At 38.2% G+C, this 23,957-nt stretch overlaps 1 protein-coding gene across 3 annotated transcripts in view; it reads right to left on the bottom strand.

The window, feature by feature from the left end:
• Nucleotides 1–23,957, bottom strand: part of TPK1 (thiamin pyrophosphokinase 1) — a 303,110-nt gene that overhangs the window by 82,757 nt on the left and 196,396 nt on the right. The window lies entirely within an intron of this gene.

Here is a 23,957-nt window from a genome sequence, read left to right as displayed (position 1 = left end):
TTGTATTGGAATAGACCAGGAAGGTCATTTAATCCAACCACCCTCCAATGAGCAGGGACAACTTCAACTACATCAAATTCACCAGAGTCCCATCCAACCTGACTTTTAATGTTTCCAGGGATGAGGCATCTACCACCTCTCTAGGCAACCTGTTCCAGTGCTTTACCACTGTCAGTGAAAACAAATTTCTTCCTAAGATCTAGTCTAAACTTCTCTTTTAGTTTAAAACCATTACCCCTCCTCCTATTGCTACAGGTCCTGATAAAAAGTTCTTCTCCATCTTCCCTCTAAGACTCCTTGAAGTACTGAAAGGCCACAATAAGATGTTGGAATCTTCTATTCTTCAGGCTGAACAACCCCAACTTTCTAAGCCTCTATTCATAGGGAAGGTCTTCCAGGCCCTTCATCATTTTTGCGACTCTCCTCTGGACCTGCTCCAATCGGTCCATGTCCTTCCTGTGCTGAAGAAACAATATTCCAGGTATGGTCTCATCAGAGCAGAGGGGCAAAATCACCTTCCCTGACCTGCTGACCATGCTTCTTTTGATGTGGCTCAGGATATGGCTGTCCTTCTGGGCAGCAAGTGTACGCTGCCAGCTCATGACCAGCTTCTCATCCACCAGGATCCCTAGGGTCCTTCTCCGCAGGGCTGCTCTTAATCTCTTCAGCCCCCAACCTTTATCAATACAGAGGGTTGCCCAGACCCAGGTGCAGAGCCTTGCACTTCACCTTGTTGAATGTCATGAGGTTTTCACAAGCCCACTTCTCCAGCTTGTCAAGGTCCCTGTGGATGGCATCCTGTCCCCTCAGGCATTTCAATGTCACCACTCAGCTTGGTGTCATCTGCAAACTTACTTCATATATCTCATTTGCATGTTCAATGAAATGTCTAAGTAGTCAAAGCTTAGGTTTGTTTTTAAAATTAGAAGAATCAGAAAGAGCTCCAAATAAACATTTGGCTATCATATACTCTTATGAGCTATTCCAACTGTCACTCAATGCAATGCAAGTCTAGAAGGCAGTTTAAGTATAAAATCTCTGGACAACTAGTACTGCCTTTTCTACTGGAAAGTTTGTGTACACAAGCAATCACACACTGCACACAACTTTTGCCTCTGCTCAAAAGCAGAAAGGTTCTGTGAATAACTAGCCTCTTTGCCCAGATTCCAATATCAGCGGTAAATGCATCTAGTGCAATGTATTATCTGAAATTATATTGCATTTTTGCTGAATCATCTATCTCTCCACAGTGTATGCAGGCATGCCATACAAAAATGTTACTGCGTATGGTATTTATTAGCATAAATCTCTATAACCCACTGAAATAAGTTTTCTTTTAATGAAATTCTACAGTTTTGAACATTCAACAGTCCATTCTATAAATTGAGTGTAGTAAAACCTGGGAAGTACAATTTCTCCAAACCCAAAGGTGAACTCTTCTAGAACAACTTTCCATACCACGGTGTCAGAGACTGCATTTTTGCCTATATTCCAAAAAGGACATGCAATAGATGGCACATTACCTACATTTACATTTTGATTCGTTTTTCAATTGTAAATACTGCTAACCTGTAATTTTAAACATTTAAAGACATCTAGAATGTGATATTTAGACTCTTACGGTATGTAAAAGCCCTAAGCCTCTGACTGCACGACACAGATCCCGATACAGATATATATCCATAATCCCATTCACACCACACACATTTTTAAATACTATTCCGATGTTGAAAAGGAATGAATCTTTGCTTAAGAAAGATAAATTGTAAGGTATTTTAAGTTAAAGATGAGCTGCTATACTGTTTAAGAAAAGGAAATTCTGATTACAACTTGAACTGGTTCACTGTACATTGAAGCTTGACCTCAGCATGAACATGGGCAGTACAGTAAACACAAGATCTGTCCTAGGGATATAAATGTCAATTACAGGAGAACAATACTGTTCCGAAATCAGTCCACTAATTAATCACATCTACACAGCTAAGAGATGAAAAACTATTTGCTGTAAACACCTACTTGTTCAGCAAGAGAGAAATAAGCATCCCTTTCTTTTGCTTCCATAAGAATGGCTTCTGACTCTCAAAAAAAAATTGTGTGGCTGTAAGATGGAGATGCTTGACAGCGGCCAAAAGCAGAGTTCACCATGGGATCTTACTAAAGACAAGCATGCGTCAAATTTTAAAGTACTTCTTCCTTCATTGGTACAGAGAATCTTCATATTGCATCTCAAGAATTTCTTCTTCACTGCTTCCTTCATATCATCATGCAAAAATATTTCAAGAAATTTCCAAAATGCATAATCTTTTAACACTGCCATCTGCAGAGCCAGCACAAAATGAACAAATCTGTTCTGACTTTGTGAATGAAAGATTCTGTTTCAGTGACTAGACTGTCTGCAGTAAATGCCCATTAACCAGCCAGCTGATAATGTTTAATTTTCACCATCTTCCCCAAAACCTCGTTAATGACTTCTGCAAATTACTGGCACGCAATCAGTCTCAGTTTGCGTGAACAGTACTGTATATAATTACGCAGCACAACTAAAACTCAGCAGGCTGTAGGCCAAATCTTCGTTTCATTGCAAGGCAATGTTTTACCATAAATTTCAATGACTGGAGGATGGGATTTTTATTTTTATTTTTTTTTTACTTCCACAGATTCATCCAACAATCATGGATTTGAATCACTACCAAAATACACTGCAGAGGCTTCAGCAAACTTCAGACTTGAAAGATTGAGGAAATCAACGCAATCTAGATCCTTAAAAGTCATTTAAGTTTCTACTTCTGGCAGCCCCTGCCTAGCCCCAAAGGAGAGTTGCTCATTGTTTTTAATTTAAAACACAAGATTCTTCCCCCTCCCCCGCTTGGAAAATTCTCACAAGGTTCCCTGGATAAATAGGAAAGTCAGCTGGCAAGCACCACAGGTAGGCGGGTAACCCATTCAATCTGTTCCTGCTTTCAGACTCACTATTATTAACCAGAGGCAGAGAAAGGCACCACAGGATGCTTTTTCTGTAGCTGTCTAAATATCAGTTCCACAATACCTGCCTGATGAGGAGAGCTCCCTCACCTGCTGGAAAATGAGAAATAAAAATCCCAAACCTATCCTGAGCAACATGAATGACTCTATTCATTTTCATATTCAAACAAGATTATTGGTAATTGCCTCTGCACGCCACGAACACACTGATGCTGATGAACCTCACGATTCCATGCAGCACATGGGTCTGCTCAGCTTTTCTCCCTTGTGTAAATAACTCTTTTGACCCAGGTTTCACATTCCCAAGGAAATCTCTTTCCATTGTCTGAAAACCAGCAGGTTTCATAAAACTATAAGCAAGGGAAGTACGAAAAGTGTCAATCAGCAGACTTAAAATCTACTTGTTGTCAAGGCAATGCAACATCTCTCACCAGCAGTCACGTAGCTCTTGCATATTACATCCGCCCCCATGCAACACTTTGTCTGTCCTCCAGAGCCCAGAAAGGCTGAGTAAAGAAGCCAACAGTGATTTTAACAGCACACAGCAGCAACAAACAGGCTCTAGGATGGAGGTCTTTATGGAAAAGCTGTGTATGCAGAGGGGAGGGCCTGACTCACATGGTAACTAAAAGCATCTGGAGCTCTCTCTCAGGTGAAATCTCTGAAAAACACTTCACTGATTTGAAGCACCAAATCCCTTTTCCACCATCCTGAGGGGGCCCTAAGGCACTACCAGCCCTGACCGTCCCTACCAAGCTCGCTGGTGCTCCCTTACTCCGTCTGCAGCTCAGAATCCCACATCATGTCTTGGGGCTGTCCTACATCCTGTCTTGTACCCATCCCCAGGGAGATGTCCGATGCCCAGGGCTGGGGCTACCGCCTGGCTGGGGTGCGGGCATTAGTTGAGCTGCCAGACCCTGCCTGGATGGGGCCCCCAGAGCACGAAGCCCCAGACCTCACCACATTCCACCACACCTCGATGTCTGTGCTTTCATGTTACTCCTAAGTAAAAAAAAAAAAAGAAGGAAGGCTCATGAAATTGGGATATATAAAAAGGGGATGGGGAGGAAGTTTGCAAGTAGAACTCTGAGGTCTTCCTAGATGAGGTTTAATATTCCTAAAGCACAAGATCAAAATAATAATAAAAAAATCAGATTCTCTTGTATCTTGAGTAGAAATAAAAGGTCACAAAATCATTTGGTTTTCCCACAAAAAAATTAGACCAGCTACCAGTAACTAATGGATCATCAAACAGAACATTTGTATTTTATTGAAAAAGGACATCTTCCAAACCATCTTTTATTCATTCTTTTGCAGAAGTTGTTTCATTTTGTCTAATTTCGCAATATTTAAATGAAGGTCAAAAAGGACTGTCAGTTACAAAGTTATTCAGCTGAGTCCACTGCATTAATTACAGACTGCATACTGCTGTACAAATTATGCTTGAAATAAGAATGAATGAGAAAAGCCAAATTAGTGTTTGAAATATTTATCTGAAATGAAGATTTCTGCATGCCTTTCTAAGAAAATCAATTTCCAAAATCCAATTGTTTTTTTTCTTACAGTGACAAGTAACCAGCCAGCAGTATATTGGTATTTTATTGATGGGTACATTAAAAGAGCACATACAATTTTTTCTATAGACTCATTTACAGCTTTTTTTTTCACGTTTCCTCATGTGACATTTCTTCAGCAGATGTCTGTCCCACCTTAAACTTTGTAAAAATAGTCTTGGTCTTGAAAAATCTGCTTTGATTAAGACATCCTTCTTTTAAACTGCAAAAGTTCGGAAACCACTTCACCATGCCACTGACTTTTTTTTTTTTTTGCTCCCAAATACTATAACCAACTAAATTAAAAAGACATGCTTCTTGGAAGCAGACCTGCAGATGCCCCAGCTTTCCTAACCACTATGGATGCACTGAAATGTAGAAATTAGCTTTCAAGTCAACATATACAATCCTTTTCCCTCATGCACTACAGTTTAAACATCTGAAAAGTTTTATTTCAGAACGGTTAATCATCCGTGAATATTTACTTATAAAAGCCTGCTTTGTTCAAGAGAACCTAACTAGACCATAAAAATTTGCTTTAGGCAGAGACAAGCACAAAACAAAACTTAATGATTTTAGTTTGTTTCCAGAATAATAAAAATTCATTTGAACATTGCTAAGTCATTGACACCAGCGGGTCCAGTAAAAATAGCTTTTACTTTTAAATTAAGTTTTACCAATCAGAGTGTAAAGATGCCCAACTGCTCTGACATTATGTTAGGTCTAAGATGCTTCAGACAATAGTATGTCTGATAGAAAAGACTTTTCTAGAGGAGGGAGGGGCTCTTATTACAAAAGGGTCCTGTTTTCATACCTCACAGATCAGAGCTGTCACTGGAAAGAAAATCTGTCGTTGGTCATGCTCCTATAGTGTTTCTTCTCCATATCAGTGAAATTTCCGAGGGGTGTTTTCAAGTACACTCTGGACTCATCTGCCTCTCCTCTCACTAACATCACCATCAAATTCTTTGGCGCCCAGTGGAAGCCCAGATAAGTCACACTCCACATCTTTTGAAAAAATGTTAACAACGACTTACACATACAAAATTGTTTTGAAATAGAAGCTTTCATTTTTCTAATGCCACCATCTCTGCCTTTTCCACTTATTTTTTTCTTTCTTAATTCAGATGCATTGGCTGGCTGCCTAAATCATTGTTTTCTCATTTGGTCCAATACAATTATTTGTAGACAGGTATAAGAACAGTGATCTTTAGAATCAAATAGAACTTTTGTATGGTGATGTTATATGGACAGGATATTTATGTAAAGGCATGATACGCTATTCTACCTGTAAAACTCTCTACCCATTCATTTCTACACCACACTCAGGCCTATAAAAATTCCTTTAAGAGTTCTTTTCATATAATTTAGAAACATAGAAACTGCCACAATGGAACTGTTCATTTGCCAGAAACAGGTGTTTACTTACAATGTACCATATATTACCCCATGCAGCGCTACAGGCTTGGGGAAGAGTGGCGAGAAAACTGCCTGGCAGAGAAGGAGCTGGGGGTGTTGGTTGACAGCTGAGTGAACATGAGCCAGCAGTGTGCCCAGGTGGTCAACAAGGCCAATAGTGTCTTGGCCAGTATCAGAAACAGCGTAGCTAGCAGGACCAGTGAAGCAATTGTGCCCCTGTATTAGGCATTGGTGTGGCTGCGCCTCGAATACCGTGTTCAGTTTTGGGCCTCTCACTACAAGAAGGACATTGAGATGCTACAGCGTGTCCAGAGAAAGCCAACAAAGCTGGTGAAGGGGCTGAAGAACAAGTCTTAAGAGAGGTGACGGGGGGACTGAGATTGTTTAGTCTGGAGAAAGGGAGACATTTATCACTGCCTACAACTACCTGAAAGGAAGTTGTAGAGAGGTGGGTTTTGGTCTCTTCTCCCAAGTAACAAGTGATAGAATGAGAGGAAATGGCCTCAAGTTGCACTAGGGGAGGTTCAGATTAGACATCAGGAAAAGTTTCTTTACCAAAAAGCCTATCAGGCACTGGAACTGCTGTCCAGGGAGGTGATTGAGTCGCCATTCCTGGAGGTGTTCAAAAGATGGGTAGATGATGTGCTCAGGAATATATTTTAGCAGTGGACAGGTATGGTTGGACCCAATGATCTCAAAGGTCTTTTCCAACCAAACGATTCTGTGATTCCATGATATGTATAAAGCATCTCAAACTCCTAAACACTGCTGTCATATCCTACCAGACATATAATCCATACATAGATTAGCATAGATTTCCCACACCTTTATTCTCTTCTTTCTGCCTTCATTTCTTCTTTACGCTTATCTTTGTTCACTTCCCATTCTATTTTTACTTTCTTTATCCTCTGAATACTTTTTATTTGTCCTCTACATCAAACAGAATGTCCTGAGAGCAACATGAGCTAAATATGTTTGAATTTAACTATTCATACTGCACTAAGCATACGGATTCAAGCCTACAACAAAGCCCTCTTATCGGTGAATAAGAGAACAGTCCAAGGCCTTGGACGAAGCCTCCAATGTGACCTCCCCAGAACTTGGAGACAGTTCAGATCTAACCTGACCTTCCCTAATCATGACCACACAAGTACAAGTAAAACTCATCACATTTTAGACAAGAGTTAAATAAGAAAGGTATAAAATTCCAATAAATACTTTAAGACTGAAGAAAAACAAGACATGCATACTAGGGACAAGCATGCAAGTAATTTGACAAATGTAAGTTTTTTTTCTTGACTACTCAGAGTGCTAGCGATGCCAGTAAGAGTTGTTAAGCTAAGGCATGTCCAGGCAATATTTCTCAGCTTGGTATAACATTTTGACAGGATTTTTAAGGCCTTAAACTTTAATGAATATGGAAGCAATAATAAGAATGCACAACATATGCAGCGTGTATTTGGTGCCTAATAGGATGTTTTTGTACCAGAATGTGTTCTGCCTGTAAACTCCCAAACTGTGGCTGGGTAGGCTAATGATCTCACAAATGCTCTTCAACTCAATTCTTTAGTATAAAAGTCCACACGGGATTTTTACTTGTGTATACATAAATACACCTGTTATGTCCTACCCATCATAAATATCAATCGGGCAAGAAATAAGAAGTCAAACATCCTCATCCATTCTCAAAAATCGCAGTATCTCATTTTCACCATTCAATACGCACACATACAGAAAATGCAGGTGTTTATTTCTAGCATTTCTATTATAGTAAATTAAACCAAAGAAGGGTTAAGGAGCTGCATGTGATAGAAGGGTTCAGGTAGCCTTTTAAAAAATTATCTCTGGCAAATGAGGTCCTGTCTCCCTGCAAACATCTGCATTCTTCTGGGCAGCACAATTACACAAGTGTCTTAGAGAAGTGTTGGACAGAGCTAAATATTCTCCTTCCTCTTTCCAATTAGCTTTGTCATAAACACATGCACTTTCCTGCTGATGCATAAAACATGTCTGTTAGTCTGAGCAATGCATCAGATACAAAAAGTCTTAAACACTGCACAGCTAAATCTTTTTAAAATTCTACTGAAAGCAGCATACACAATCTCAAAGTTGTGCATATATTTCTAGGATAGATGTTTCTGGGATATTCCTGTTATACAGCAAATGTTATATTCATTTTTCCTTTTAAAAAACAGATACAGGTAGACATCTGGAGAAGACTCTAAGTGTTTTAACTCTTTTACTTTGCATTTTACAAGAACAGATGCATCTTTGCACTTCTGTCTACATGAAAGCTGCATTATAAAATACTCATTCAGTTTTTATCTAATTTATCTTAATATCATAAAAAAGAAATATCCGTTTGAAACAGGAAAAACATAAATCAGTTCAAATAGAGTAGCCTTCAAGTAATTTCCAATAGATAACATTATATCGCTTTTTCTCCCCCATAATAACAAAAAAGTGGCACAAAACACTGGTCCTAGATGGCTTATAAGCATATTATTTCCATCCATCCATCATATTCTTGAAAGCATAACAGTTATAACACCATGGTTAATAACTTCCTCTTCAAAACTCACGTTCCATTTTTAAGAACATATTATACGTCTTAATGAAATTGAGAAAAATGTTCTTTACTGGATAAAACTCAGTTTTTGGAACTATGCAATTTGCTCCAGGTATGTAAGGACACGTTCTCACAACAGGAAAAAACCTTAAGAATTTTGGAAGGTGAAAAGTCCTACAGTTAGTGAATCTTAATTTTTAATCCGTGACTAAATTTATCATTGTGATGTATTTATAGTTACAAACACAGACCTACAATCTCTAAAACAAGCTATTCTTATTGTGTGTTACAGGATTTATCACGTTTAAGTGATACTTCTTCACTGAAATACATCAGCTACTGTGAGATGAAATTAATTCTGAGAAGCTGTATCTTTTACTCTGGCTTTGGCGCTCACTCATTTTGACTGTGGCCCATGATTGCCATGATTTTTCCCATGATTTTTCCAATCTCGGATTGGAAATAGTCAGAGATAGCACAGTATATACAGAGGGTGGTGCATGATCCTCGCACTGAGATTTTACCGGAATGTAGTGCATTATAAGCACACTCGTGAATATTTGCATTCATTTAACATAAATTCAAAACCAAACAACAAAGCAAGGAATTGCCAAGAATAATTCCGTTTTTCCCCAATAAAACAAACAGAGAAGAACACTTTCCTGTAATTTTGTCCCCTACATGAATAAACACTGCTTTGGGGAGCAGTCAACACCAGAAGCAAAGTGAATATAAGTGCCCGAGTGCGTGTGTGTAGGGAGAAGCTATTGTATTAATATTATGTAAAAGAATGCAGGAAACCCACTGCATTTAGACATTTATTGGGCAGTATTTCTCTGAAGTTGCACCTGAACTGGGATGGCTGAGACTCCAGTGGTCACCGCAGGAGTTACTGCAGCTTCTGCTGTAGTCCAAGCTGCAAGGAACACCACGGATACTCTGAAGATCAGGCAGAGATGAGATTTGCAACAGGTAATTCTGCTATGACCTTGAGTTCATTTTAATCTTTTCAATCTAACATGGAGCCAGATTATGAGCATCTCTTATCATTTTCCATAAACAATACAATAGGACAACAAACCCTTCACCATTTTATCCCAGTAGATAATTACCATATCCATACTCTGTTAGTACTTTGTATAATTTATTTCATCCTGTCCTTCTCTTCCCTGTCTAAAGTTCATAGTACTTTCCTCTTCAGTCCTTACACAAACTGCAAGATCTGCATTGGCTTTTTCTTCTTTTTGCATCTTCACACCAATTTTACTATTGACCATTAAGTGCAAATGCTCTCCCTCCACTTCTGAAGTTATTGTCTAACTTGTCCTAGATTACACAACTAACCCAACACTTAAAAATCTTCCTCTGTCTTCTCTCTATAAAAGGACAGACATGATTCTGATTTTCTCTTAGTATATTCAGTCTCTCCCTTTTTGTGCTGAACACTACCTTTCAAATACTTTATTTGACACATGTACATGAAGAATCTTAATTTCAGGAAAAAAAAAGAGAAAGAAATGTATGCTGGTTCTAGAAAACTGTGGCAAACAAGCATTCAAATTCTATATTTTAAAAATAATTTCAAGAAATTTGGCCTCTCTGAAAATATAGGTCATCAGCTCTTCAGAGAAAGGTAAGAATCAATTAGTTGTTTAGGGATTTATAGAACATCTACTGTTGGAGATTAGTTTGGATAAGAAAGGGGGAAAATGTGCATGTCAATCCATCCACAGAAGTTTATCTGACTACATAGTAAAGAAGCAGCAACAAATTGCTATGCTTGAGTAGGCTGTGTTCATGACAGCTCATTGGACTGGGACATGATATATGAATTTCCTAGAAACCTTACAGAATGAGAACAAACCTTGCTGTAAGCTTTGTTATGTGATATCCTAGGATTTTCTTTTGCTTAGTTGCTTATGAAAGACTGCGATAGCTGTAGTCATTTCCCCTTCTGCATTGCTAACCTACACATCTCTAACGCATTAAAAAAGGCAGCAGGGAACATACATCCATCTTCTAATGTCTGCTGTGGGCTGCTTTGTGTTATGAGAATCAAAATAGAACTTGTAATATTCTGATGAGGTGAAAAATGTTCTGCCAGATGGCACAATGCTCCCTGCTCATACACAGGGGCAGAAAACTAAAAGATATAAAAAAGTAGAAATTATTGTTTCTAATAATTGCCTACTACACTCTGACTAACTCTTCTTTTCTTTTGTGGATATTGTTGTTCATTAGAAGTAATCTGCTTTTTTATAATTGTCATATGTGTATATATATATATAAATCTGGCCAATCTAATGACATTCTCGGATTCAGATGTGAGATTTATTTCTCATGCTTCTTGGAAACTGAGATTAATTAATTTATACTTATAGACTTCCTTCACAATTTTTCCTAAGGAAGTTAGGAAGAATTTTTGACTAGTATAGAAAAGTAAGCATTTATGATTTTTCTGAGAGTATTAAGTACTTTCAATAAAAACCTCCATCATCTCTAAAGGTCACTCCTAATCAAGTCACAAGCACCAAGAAGTGGGACAAAAGGTCCCAGCTGACAGGTCACTTGGAGATAGAAACCTTGAAAACTGGATTAAATTTTCAATATGGTATTGACTCCCTGGGCAAATAATTTCACTTCCTCATGCCTTTGTCTCTCTTTCACTGTAATATAAGAGTAATATACCTTGAGATTTAGTGAAAGAGTGTGACATGAGATGTAGTCTGAGATTCACTAATGGAAGATATGAAAAGGTAAGTAAGTTATTATTCCTTGTCTTACGGATTCTTCTAAAAATAACTTCTTCAACTGAAGGCTCTGTTGGTCAGCCACCTTTCATGATAAAAATTTTTGAGACTACACATAGCCCTAATAAACTGATTTTGGTATGTAATCTGAAGGAAAGAAATCATGGTACTTCACTACCTCACTCTAATATAAGGCTGTACAGACCATTATCAAGCATGTCTAAGCACTAGGCTTATTTTCCTATTTACTTCATCACCATTTTCCCCTGCTCCAAGATGACTATGATGTTGGAATTATCAAAACAATCAGTGAAAAGAAAGCATCTTCAGTTAAGCAGCAGCTGACTTACCATTAGATTGCTATCCCTTAGATGGGAAAAAAATTCCAATTATAAAAGCAGCCTTAAAATCACCTTGCATCCCCAGATTCCTGTGGAGAAACATTGTCAAACTTCAAAGAGAGAAGATCTTGTTCTCACTCCCCTAGCTGAAAGCGAAGTTTGCATGGGAGCAACCAGATGCAGGCTCTCGGCAGGAGACACCTCTGGGCTTCCAGAAGGAGACACCAGCAGGGTGTCTTAGACTGCCTCAGAAACGTGAGCTCCTACCGTCTTTCATGATAAGAGATTTTAACATCATTATGCATAGGTTTCCAAGTGCTACAAAAATGAGCAATTACATTTGCTTCATTATCTGAAGACCATGGCTCAGGTTGATGCTTATGAATGTTGCCGCTCTTGCCACAGAAGAGCATAAATTATGAGGAGGAACTTCTCAGCTGCATGTTTGAATTGTATTCCCAATGTCAGGCAGCTCACCATAGTGCTGACAGTTATTTCTGACCATTTAGTGCCTTTTAACAGACTACACTAGATAGCTGAAACTGATTCACTTTTCCAGGTGACCTGGAACAAAAAACTGAATGTTTAAGTATTTTTACCTCCTTAAGAGTTTTCTGGGAATATGTTTGATCATTCAATGTGCTTCCATACTGGAAGCACTTAAAAACTTCCCAGAATATTGTTGAATACCTGTTTTCTAAATCAACAGCTTCATAATACCTCCCTAAGGAGACACAGAACACACTTAGTACAGTAATCTGGAACTAGGTTGAAGTACAAAAGAGAATGAAAAAAAGAGAGACGTTCATGAAGGGCATTACTATTCATATATTACAACAGAGATTACATGTTGCCCTCATACTTCCGCATCACTGATTGCTTGTGAACAGGTAAGAGAGGAGATCCATAAGTCAGACACACGAAAGACCACAAAGTGACACGGGTTGAGTGGCATTATTAAATCAGTTGACATCATTGAGTTTACAGAAAATTGATAAAATATGTGTAATAGAAATGATGAGCTGCTTTCTTTAACTGCACAGGTCCTGAAGCATATCTTCATTTTTGTCATCTGGCACAATGGAGTAGATGGATTTGTTTATGATAGCTCAAGCTGCTGCTCAAGAATTCTGCCTGTGGCCACCCATCTTTAAAGTTTCACCTGATACTCTAGTTATAGTGAATACCTTATCAATTTATTCCTAGTTCTCAAGTTCCTCTAATATAAAGGGGACAGGCATCTCCTCCTTAAAGAAATTCATGAAGCCCACAGCTAATGAGGCTTTCTGCCTTTGCCACAGAAGACTAATTCCAGACCTTCAGCTGCTCCCACTTTCTGAAGTACCTCCCCAAGCTGAAGAAAAACTGCTGGTGGTTACAAAGGAAAAAAAAAAAGGTACCAGAGAGACTTCCTCTTTTCCCTGCCAAAAAGGAACACGATAGCTGAGAAAAGACTGAACAAGGTGACCTTATTATTAAGAGCCTAAGGAGAGATACCTGCTGCAATGCAGCTTTTAGATGCATATATCTAAATATCTTTAAGTTGCTATGAGGTAGGAAGACCTCAGACTCATAATGCAATGGCATATTTCATTGCCAACACAGTGGTTAGTAGTACAGAATTCTGCAAGCTAATTATTATTCGATCTGATAATTTATTCTTTCATCAGAATAAAAGGATTCCCCTCTGGGAGTAGCTCCTTCTTCTCCCTCAGGTACCTGACATTGCTGAAATTGAAGGCCATAATTGAATTAACAATGGATAGGAACTTTTAATGAAAATTAACCATTCAGAAGCAGATGTTGATGCAGATACTCCCTGTGAAGCATCACTGGCTGTCATGTGGATGGGAAAATGCAGAGACATCTTAACTTGGAACTATACACCAGATGAGATACTATACTTAACATCTGTGGACCACAATTCAACAAAGTGCTTAAGCACATGCTTAGATGTCATTAATCTGCCTTGCCATATGCTTAAATTTATTCTCTATTGGTGAGATTACTGGCCAAAAGTTATACACTTTCACACTAGTAAAACTTCCCTGACTGCTAAACCACCTTTGGATATCTGTGATTTCTTAAGCATACACAAAAGCAATGCATACAATTCTGGCTATAGTAAATAAACTTTGAAAGGGAACTACATTTGTGAAACAGACTCTGTGCCTGGGGCTAGAACTAATGCTAACCATTTGCAAGCTGGCACTGCTGAAATGCTGGCCACGGACCACCACAGCTCATGTGACTCATGGTTCAAAATGACTAACTCGACTGCCAGGCTTCAAGTTAAAAATCAGAAAATGAAGGACAGTTGGAAACACAACGCCTACATAAGGTCATTTTCTGGCAACTTCTGAAAGTTTCATGTTCGTTTTTTTGGGAATACAGTTGGGATAATAAAATCAACATAGTGAGCTCTGTCAACTGTTCCCCTCCTCCTCATTATTCCCTTTTGGAAAGCTGTTGTGGAATCTCATCAGACCACTGATTAGGGACTTTCTTCTAGTTTTCCAATGGAAATTTATCCATCATTAGTTTAAAGCCATCTTGTACTAACATTGTCCTTGAGTTTCAACACAGTGTCTATCTCCCTGGCATTTACTTAGTACATTCAGAGATAGCAATCGTTTCTCCTTTCAGCATTTTTTCTGAGACATTACACAAGAGACTAAAACCAATCTCCTTGTAAGGTAACAAAAGCCTGAACAAAGGTCAGACTGAACAAAACTGCTATTTCCGACCATGGCCATGTAGTCTTCTGTATCAGGATATTCCCGATTCTCTCAACAGATACTTGTACAATGGCTCTAACACACCTATTCAATTTATCTGTGTCTCCACCAGTTTCCCAGAACCACTTAGGTGGATGGGGATCTCGGGAGGTCATTGAGTGCAGACTTCCAATGGGATTTTGAACACTGCAACAGATGGAGATTCTCTGGACATTTTTCCCTTGTAGTTACCCAGAATCTCCCACTTCAGTTTAGGACCACTGTCTCATTCTTCTGCCATGCATTTCAGGAACAAACCTGGCTTCATCTTCTTGCCAACCGCCTCATAGATTCTGGAAGATTGCTATTAGGACTTCTCCAGGGTGAAGAAGCCCAGTATCCTCAGTCTCTTCTCAATGGGCACATGCTTCAGCCCCCAATCATCTTGGTGACCCCCTACTGAACCTGCTGCTTTGACATTCAGAGCTGTCTCCCACAGGATCCCTTCTACTGTGAACTTGCTCATTCCCCAAAAGAGCCATCACCCTTTTCTTACTTGCCTATGTTTCCCAAAGAGCTGTTATCTCCCTACTAGGACTGAGTAAAACACTATCTATGCTTGCATGTAGGTTCATCTTTGCCTAAAGAGCTCTGCAGTCTGTCTTGATTTACTTCAGATTTTCTTTGGCAGTGTCACTGGTGTTCACCTACATGAATAGAAAGAGGTAACAGTTCAAGGGTCAGACAAGCCTTAGCAGTCTCTCCACAACATCCTGGATGCAGGCCCTTGCCAAGCAACACAACTCTTGTGAAAGCATGGCTGGTCAGCAGACAGGTTCTTTTGTCTCCTGCAGAAGGGTACCTCCAATCACTGTTACTGGCTGCTTCCAGGTGCTGCTAATGCTCAGATGGTTCTCCCAGGAGCTTGTTCCCTTTCATTGGCTATTAGGGCACTGCACCAATTCCGTAAATTCAGATTTGAGGATGGAGAAGAAGCCTTTCTCCTGCTGCCAAGTCACAAGCTTCCAGCCTCCTTTGCTGGCTTTAACAGGAACTCATTCACTCCAGATATCTTGATTTTAGGGTTAGGAGTAGGAAGCTCATGTTTCATGGAGGCCATAGAGTCCAGATGCACTTCTGGAAAGTATTTTAATTGCAGCTGACATGAGAGACACATTGTAGTCTCAAAAAGCATAAAAAAACTCAATCTCTGATCATCTCCTCTTGGAATGTTTCATTACAGCAGAAAGTGTTTTGAAGTAATGTAACAAGTTGTTACCAATAACTCGGAAAATAACTCCGATTGCAAAGTAAATCATTTCCTATTGCAAGGCTGAATAGTTGCAGCTAAATCTTGTTTATCGGGGTAGTACAGCATTTTCCCTAGAACTCAGATATAGCTAAATATTATCATTCTTCTGCACTGATCCTTTTTTAACAATAAGGGTAAATGTAGAAAATCCATACATTGACACCATTGCCCTGGCAGATACCGAAATAACAATGACACTGTAAGGGACTGGAGAAGCCTAAGCAATTTCCTAAAGGAATTGAATTTAAGAGATAATATATTTTAAAATATAACCGAGGCCAAACTATGGATGCTCACCTTCTGCAACTTCAGCAAATGCCAGTACTCAGATGTAAGCAAAAAGGATAATTGTTAAGTTTTCCTCAGGAATCTATCAATGCTTCAGGCTTGGTCAAGCATTAAGTATTTAGCATTCTGAATTTTTTTTTTTTTGTAGTAGATAATAATTTATCATCTACTATCATTTCAATTTTTACTGTCATTTACGTTCCATCTAGGAACAACAATATTGATTTTCCCTGCTATATTTTTAATCGTACACAACAAAATGTTTTCCAAACATTCATTTTCTTTCCAGAGGAGGGTCTGTTATATTACAGCTTCTGGTACCTGTCAAGTTCCCTACAGAACTTTCTGTAGTGGAAGGGAGGGAGTGAAAAACATCCAATACCCCCAAAACATCACTGAATACTGTTTAATACTGTTTAATACTGTTTAATACTGTTTAATACTGAAAGAGGAAAGTTCTTCCTACAAAACTTTGGAGAAATTCACCTCAAGCAAGGCAATAGGACACATTCAGAGAGTCAGTGTCATGTAGTGGGTGGCCCAGAATCCTAGAACTTGAAAAATGTGGGCTAAAACAACAAAGCTAAATGAGGAGTTATAACTCAGCAATCATTTAGAGCAATGAGAAGGCATGCTGCAGTAGACATCATGCCAATAGTTTTCAGTAGAACACAGGTGAGGCCCCTTTGGTCATTGGTACAACTGCAGAATCAATAGGAAATACTGCAAGACAAAGAGGAATAGATGGAGCCAGAATGACAAAAGAGTATCGATGAATTAATGCTTCATAGCATACAATTGTAACTGCTGAGAGGAGACAAATGCTGGGAAAGATCTGCAGAACAGCAGTGGCTGCTTAAGTTAAAACAAGAATATTTTTCACAAAACTAACCTAAACAATTAAGAAATCCCGATGCACCAAGAACAGACAGCTGATGGGGTACAAAAACATCCAGGGGAAGCAAGGGGAAGGCAAGGAAAGAAGAAGAAACAGGATTAGAAAGAGAAAATAAGATTTTGCTGTATGACGATTAATCAGTAAAGGGAGTAGCCTCCAATTAGGCAACTCACAGAAAATGTTCATAATTATTGCTCTAAGTCCCCTTAGTCCTTCATGTCTAGTGGTTAACCTTGAAATTTCAAAACATTGTATTACTCCCTCTAGGTGTCAGGTGGTAGACAAATGTTTTAAAACACAGCAATAATCATAAAAATACTACAAAATCCGTCTGTAAAACAGTAGTCTAAGACATCTTCATACAGACAAGCATTTGAATAGTTTTGCTTTCTTAAAGTACAAAAATACGGCACCGTATGGAAAGCTTACTAAATTATGTACAAAGTATTTAATTCTGTTGATCAAATTTGGCATTAACACGATTTTAAAAAGCTTGGGAATTCTTTAGCTTGCTACAAAATCCCCATGTAGGATCAAAGTCCTACCTGGAAATAAAACTGAACAAAACTAAAATGAACACACACATGCAAGAACAATCCTGCTTTGTCTTGTTTAGTTACAGAAGAAAGATTAAATGAAAACACAGCAAGTGAAAATACTGCTCGTCTTCCTTAGCTCACCACTATCAGCACAACAGAAGAAAATTTTACCAGCTTCCCACTGATCTCAGTTTAAGTATCAGCTCCTACCAATGAGAAAATGTCAAAGACAAATGTTCTGTGTGATCATTTAACATAGAGCAGGCGACTTGTGCATGAGGAGAATTGCTTTGCAGTACAGAAAATTATTAATGTATTGCTCACAAAAAAACCCAAAGCACCACAGCACTGCAGAAAGAAGTTTGTTCTGGGTAGGGATGAAAAGAAGGATTAAGACTTCAAAGAAAACACAAGCAATTGACAGGTTTTTGGAAAAAAACACGGCTCTAAGAAAATTAGCTTTGTAACTGAAAACTTCTCGTGGTTTCCATAAAGCAGCAAAATAAATATTATCATATTAACGAGATCATATTACAACAGCTAGGGGCAACAACAGAGAGCAGGAACCTTATTGGAAGAGGTTTATTTAAGATTAAGATTCTCTTAGATGATCATCCATCAGCTGCCATAGCAACTAATTAAAAATCGTGAGAGCAGAACTGCTGAAAGTTACCAAACACCAGATATTGATTCAGAAGCCAATTGGATGACTCCAGAATTTGGAAATACATAAGTAATCCAATTAGACGCCTTACATCATCTCTTGCAGACAACTATTAAGACACAAATTTAAAAACAGCTGTGTGATTAACTATCCTGCTATAGACTATTACTTATTTCTTAAGAATTATGAGCAGATGAAAATCTCATTTAGTGAAGACTACACTTCCTCAGTTTGCAATGATGGTTTGGTATTTTCCTTTCCTCTCCAAAAGAGAAGTATTTTTTTTAAAGTGGTTACTTACAAGCTAACAAATTGACTTATGAATTTGTTGTAATTTGTCTAAGCAAAGCCTGCAGGTCTAACCCAGACCATTCTATGACTCTACGATAAGACTTACAGAAAAAAATATTTCCCATACGTCTTCATTATACAGTAGTGATCCATAATTATTAGATGCCATGGTCTGCAAAAAAAACCCCAAAACTCCATAAAAAATCCACACAATTCCAAATATTTCATAAAGCTAATGCAGACTCCACTTTTAAGTGATGCTAAATAAATTGCTTAAAAGGATACAGTGTTTCAAAAGCTGATTATTATTTCTAAGATCCTACATAAGCTTTGTCTATTTCATGCTACACATCTGCTGATGCTGGAATAGAATAAATTAGGAAGAATTTTGCTATCCTTCTAAAATTTTCCTTTTGTGGCAGTGAGAATCAAGACTGTGTAAATCTTACCCAGCTTAAGACAGGATTGACAAAAAATGAATTAAATTTGGATGACTTATACCCAGCAAGACACAGAAATCTTGTGGTAAACAGAGCAACACCACTTCATAGCCATAACTTATCATGAAATAAACCTGAGTCACTTTGACCTGGAGCCTTTTGAAGGCCCCATTTACAAAGACTCACTACAAGATGGCATAACATGACCACATAAGAATGACTGAATGATCATTAGCCCAGATGGATTCTCCTAGGGAAGAAGAAAACCAAAGGCTTTAACTCTAACAGTTTTATTTAAGAACAGAGGTTGATCTGTAACCAAATCCTCAGTTTCTTACCAAAGAAAGAAACTAAGGCAGCTATACTATCAATATACCATTTTTTGTTGTTGTTCTGAGAAGCTATTTAAAAGTGCTACTGAAGCTCTGGAAGCACAAACCTCCTTTCTGCAAGGGTTTCTGTGAAGGAGTCAGCCTCCCAGAGAAGGGCTTGAGTAATGCCCTCCCACTGCTGATATTTTTGCATTGGCAGTGTTTCTGGCCAGCTGAACAGCTGGCTTTCTCATAGAAAAAGTCACAAAAAGACGTATATCACAGAACAAGAAGTTGTATATTTGCAAATTCCATAGATGCTCATTCAAGTGACCCACAGGGAGTTCAAGGCAGAGAGACTCACTACTTTGTCTGCTAGTTTAAGTTCCAACAGTGCTCTTTGCGAGCAGACACCAAACAGGAAAGAGCCCTTTAGGACAACAAGTATTTTAAGTACTAAATATGTGTTTAAATTTATATATTAAATATATGTTTAAAACCTTTCCTTGGCAACTGGGACCTTTTTGCAACTGCATCTACCCACAAAATGCACTAAATAATACAGTAAAACCAGACATTAAAGGTTGGCCCCAAATTTCCAAAGCACAAGTTATCCCCCAGACGAGGTACACTCACTAAGGTTTTTCTCCGCTGAGTGTCAGTGCAAGCAAAACCTGCTTCTTATGCTATGAGGCATAAGGCCAGGACTGAAATTCAAAGAACTGGCTTCTGGAAGAAAACTCAGAAATTGCAGGTATAAACCCTGAACCTCTCATTAAACTTTACAAGCGTAGACATGAAGCAAACCAAATAACATTGGCACAGAAAACTGCAGCAACAAACTCCAAAGCTTCCAGTGTTAACACGTTCCCTCACTTATATCTATTGCAGTGTCTCCATCTAGGAGCAGACCCCCATGCCTAGTCACTCCACCTGCATCTGTAAAATGTCTCAGGTAACACTCTCCAGACCTCAAGCCAACTGGCACAGCACTGCTTATATCCGTATGATTATTCCCTCTTGCCTCAAAAACAAGGTGGTACCATCCAAACACTTATTAAGCAGCTACTGACCTGTGTTAACCCCAAACTGTGCCCAGGCACTGTCTGTGAGAATGATAGCTGGTTCCCACCGAAACTGTGCTTGGGACACCGCTGACTAATTAGCTGCAGAGCCTACTGTATGGCAATATTTATGTTAATTAAGGGCTTTATTAATGCTGTTGTTAGTATTAACATAATACTATGCTCTACCTTGGTGCAGAGCTGTGGATGTAACAGCTTTTGTAAAAAGCTAAACGACCCTCACAGTACCCATCCAGAGAAGGATGTGGAGTTTATCCAATTTACAAACCAGGAGGCTGTGATATCAAAAGACTATATAATTTACTTCTCTGCAATGAACTGGTAGTAAAGAGCCAAGAATAAAAGATAGGACTCCTGATTCTTATTGCTCATATTTAGCTGCTGGACTACTATTTATGTTGTTAAATTATTCATCATTTCTACAGGGAAGACAGGCACGCACTCACAAGAAAAGCTGTGTGCAAGAAAAAGGGTTATCAAAGTATTCACACACTCTTTCAAAAGAGTTAGCTAACTGACAAAAATATGCTGCTGTAACACATTTTCATGTGTAGGTAGCAATCCTTCTCTACATCCCAGGGCTGGAATCCTGCACAGGGAAAACTGAACTGTTCAGTATAATGTAAAAGGCAGGCCTCATTAACTCTTGGACATCTTCTCATTTCTTGGTCATAAATCCTATTACCTTGTATTACAAACTGCCATAAAACCCACAGATAAAAGATAATTTATACTCAGTGTACAGAAGCTAATGTTTCTGTACTCCTGAGAAGCACACAACCAGAAAATGAGAAAGTATGTATGTGAAACCTTAAGCCATTCATATTGAGCATGGCTAGCATGATAAACATGACTCTAAGGGCCTAATGCTCTTCAGCCAGGGTATATTCTAATAGTAATTGATATTATCAAAATTTCAAGCATCAAATGTATGAACTGTTGCATAAAATATCCTGCTTATAAAGAGTAATTACTCCTTATTAAGAATTCAGACTTTCCTCCCTCCCCCCACTACAGAAAGAAATATGATGGCTATTCAGAACAGCGATAATTCTTCTAATTTATCTTTTTTTTCCTTTTTTTTTTTTCTTTAATTCCCATCATCACACTAGAAAATGCTTCAGAGCAAGCATCACCTCCTGGAATTCTTACAGAGTCTCCCTATTTCTGACTCCTAATTAGTGTTGTAGGGCACACAAAAACTAACAAACCTTGGAGTTGGCAAAATCAAAGGCATCTCAATCTCTTCTTTGCTTTTTCTATGAAGTAATTTAAAGTCTTTTGGACTTTGGCACTGATTTTAACTGTGTTGCTTATCTGCTCAAAGAAATATTTTGCTTTGGTGAAGACTAAGCAAAAGCAGCATTAAGTTTAGGCTCTTCACCATTAGTTTTCCTTTCCTATTCAGATGAGAAAAAAATCTTTCCCTGTCAACTTACAACTTCTGTAGCTACAGGTTACGTCCTCATTGTTTGGGCCTTTCCACAGGTGCATCTTGTTTCATGCCTGCTTTCTTTTCTTAAATGTAGTAATTTCATCTATATTGGAATTAATTTATATAAACGTAGATACCTATAGTGCATACCTAGACTTCAGTCCACCACCCAGTATCTCCATAGAGTCCATGGAGAAAGGTATTTATAGGATGTAATTTTTCCCATCTTTTTCCTCTTCTCTGCCTCTCAGCATAGTTCATCCTTACAGGTCAGAAATTAATATAAAATAATTTACTTCCTTGTAGTTTTTTTCACTTTTTCTGCCAAAACATTTTTCCCAATATATTTCAAAAACTTGCACTGTCTGTCCATATGGTTCCTAAGAGATAACATTTAAATGACAATTACCCTTACATTCGGTACCTTGATCATTTTATTGGTGGATAAGAAAAGGCTTTGTTCACCTGGTCCTTGCTTGGCAGTCTGCAGTTGATTCCAAATTAGGTGTTGTCCTTGCCTTCTTACTCAATCACCCTGAAGACTTTAGCAAATTTATAAACCTGTTTCCTACAACACTGTGGACTTTTACAAGTCTGTTAAATATTTATACATTTCTTCTGCTGTACACCTCTGTATCAACATTGTAATAATGTGAAATAATATTTTTCCAATAGATTTTATGATCTATGCACTTAGATATCCACTCACACAGTCTGCCTTTTAGTTTCTGCATCAGTAATTAAAAATTCAGCACTTTAACTTGTTATCCCCCTTTGTATTCTTCCACGCGCTGTTAATGGGATTACCAGTTTCCATGATCTATACAAACATTTTAGCCTCTGCCTAGGTACATAGGATTGAGAACCAATACTAGTCTCCTGCTATAGTGAGCAGAGGGCTAATGTTATTTGGAAGGAAAAATATGGTTACATTTTGCTCACATATTTTATTCAAAGAATCGAGTAAAGATCAGATTCTTCTGCTCCAAGAGAGAAAAGTTTCAGTTCTACATTTTATAGAAAAAGCAAGATGCTCTTAACTTTATCATTTGCATTAGCATTTGAATCTTGAAATGTTGCTTTATTTGTTGCACAGTTTCCAGACTCGCATTTCAAAAAGTCAATGGGTCTCCCACTGTGTTCAGCTCCCTCCTACCTTGATTTTAAATTACAAAGAGGAGAGGGGAAAAAAGAGACAATGCCATGATTGTGGCTGTTTACAAGAGAAAAATATCACGCTGAACTCTGTACAAAAAAGAGTATTTTCCAAGCTTAGGATGCTCATTTCTTCCTGCGTATAAACTACTGACTTGATTTTTATCTAAATTATGCAGGATTAATGTTATTATCTGTAGGTACCACGACAGTTGACTGAAGATGCTGACAGTGACAAGTTTAAACCAACAATGAAAAGCAATTTTGTGCCAAAGTTAGCATTAAGATTGTTTAAAAGGCCTGCCACTTATATGTGCCCTTTATTTCTGAATGCTAGAAACAGCCTGATGTTACAGACGTCAGTTACTGGCAATGAAGTTGCAATGCAACCAGGAATGGCAGAAAAAAATAATATCCTGTGGAATCCTCCCTGCCAACAAAAAGTACTATGCAATGCTTCTTGTACGGCATTATTAAAAAGAGAACATAAAATGTTTCCTGCAAGCCCAACCAATTAACAATCTGCCATTTAAATGCACAGATCATAATTTTTTTTCAAGGTGCAAAGGGTTTAATTATTTATTGAAGCCTCTTCTGAAAGCAACCTTAGGCATGGCATTTTAAAGCCACTTATAGGAAAGACGAATGGAAAGAATTAAAGCCTTTCCAGTCCAAGTAAGAGTTTTATAAGCTAAATTGGGCATTTTCCAACTTATTTCAGCTTTCAGTATGTTCTTAAAAATATCCTAAAATTAATTTACAGTGGTCAGTGAAGTACTGCACCCACAGATCAATCAAAAGCAAGCTGCTACTCACTTTCAGATTTTAACCACAGTTATCCTTTAGCCCTCTTTCCCTCTCAACTCTGCTGTCTCTATCCATTTAGCTGTGCGACTAATGATCACAGTCATTCTTCATCGTACTGGGAAATGAACTCCTGTGCCTACTATCTTTCCTGCAGTCACAGTGCTTCAAAGTTGTTAATACAGCATCTGCCCCTGTGGATTTAAATCTATAATCTCATAGAACCTTATTAATGCTTTTCTCAAATTACAATAAAGCATGTGTGGTGCAGGGTTTTGTCAAATTTGTCTGTGAATGTTATTTATTTTAATGAAATCAGCTTTTCAAGATAAAATGGGAAAGTTAGTTAAGCTTCTAGAAGCCCTGACATCAGGATATTTCCAAACAAATAAATGAATCAGTGG

This window comes from Cuculus canorus, chromosome 2, assembly GCF_017976375.1.
Source record: "Cuculus canorus isolate bCucCan1 chromosome 2, bCucCan1.pri, whole genome shotgun sequence".
Classification (NCBI taxonomy): domain Eukaryota; kingdom Metazoa; phylum Chordata; class Aves; order Cuculiformes; family Cuculidae; genus Cuculus; species Cuculus canorus.
The sequence above is the reverse complement of the archived record's forward strand: the minus strand, read 5'-3'. Positions and strand labels throughout refer to the sequence as shown.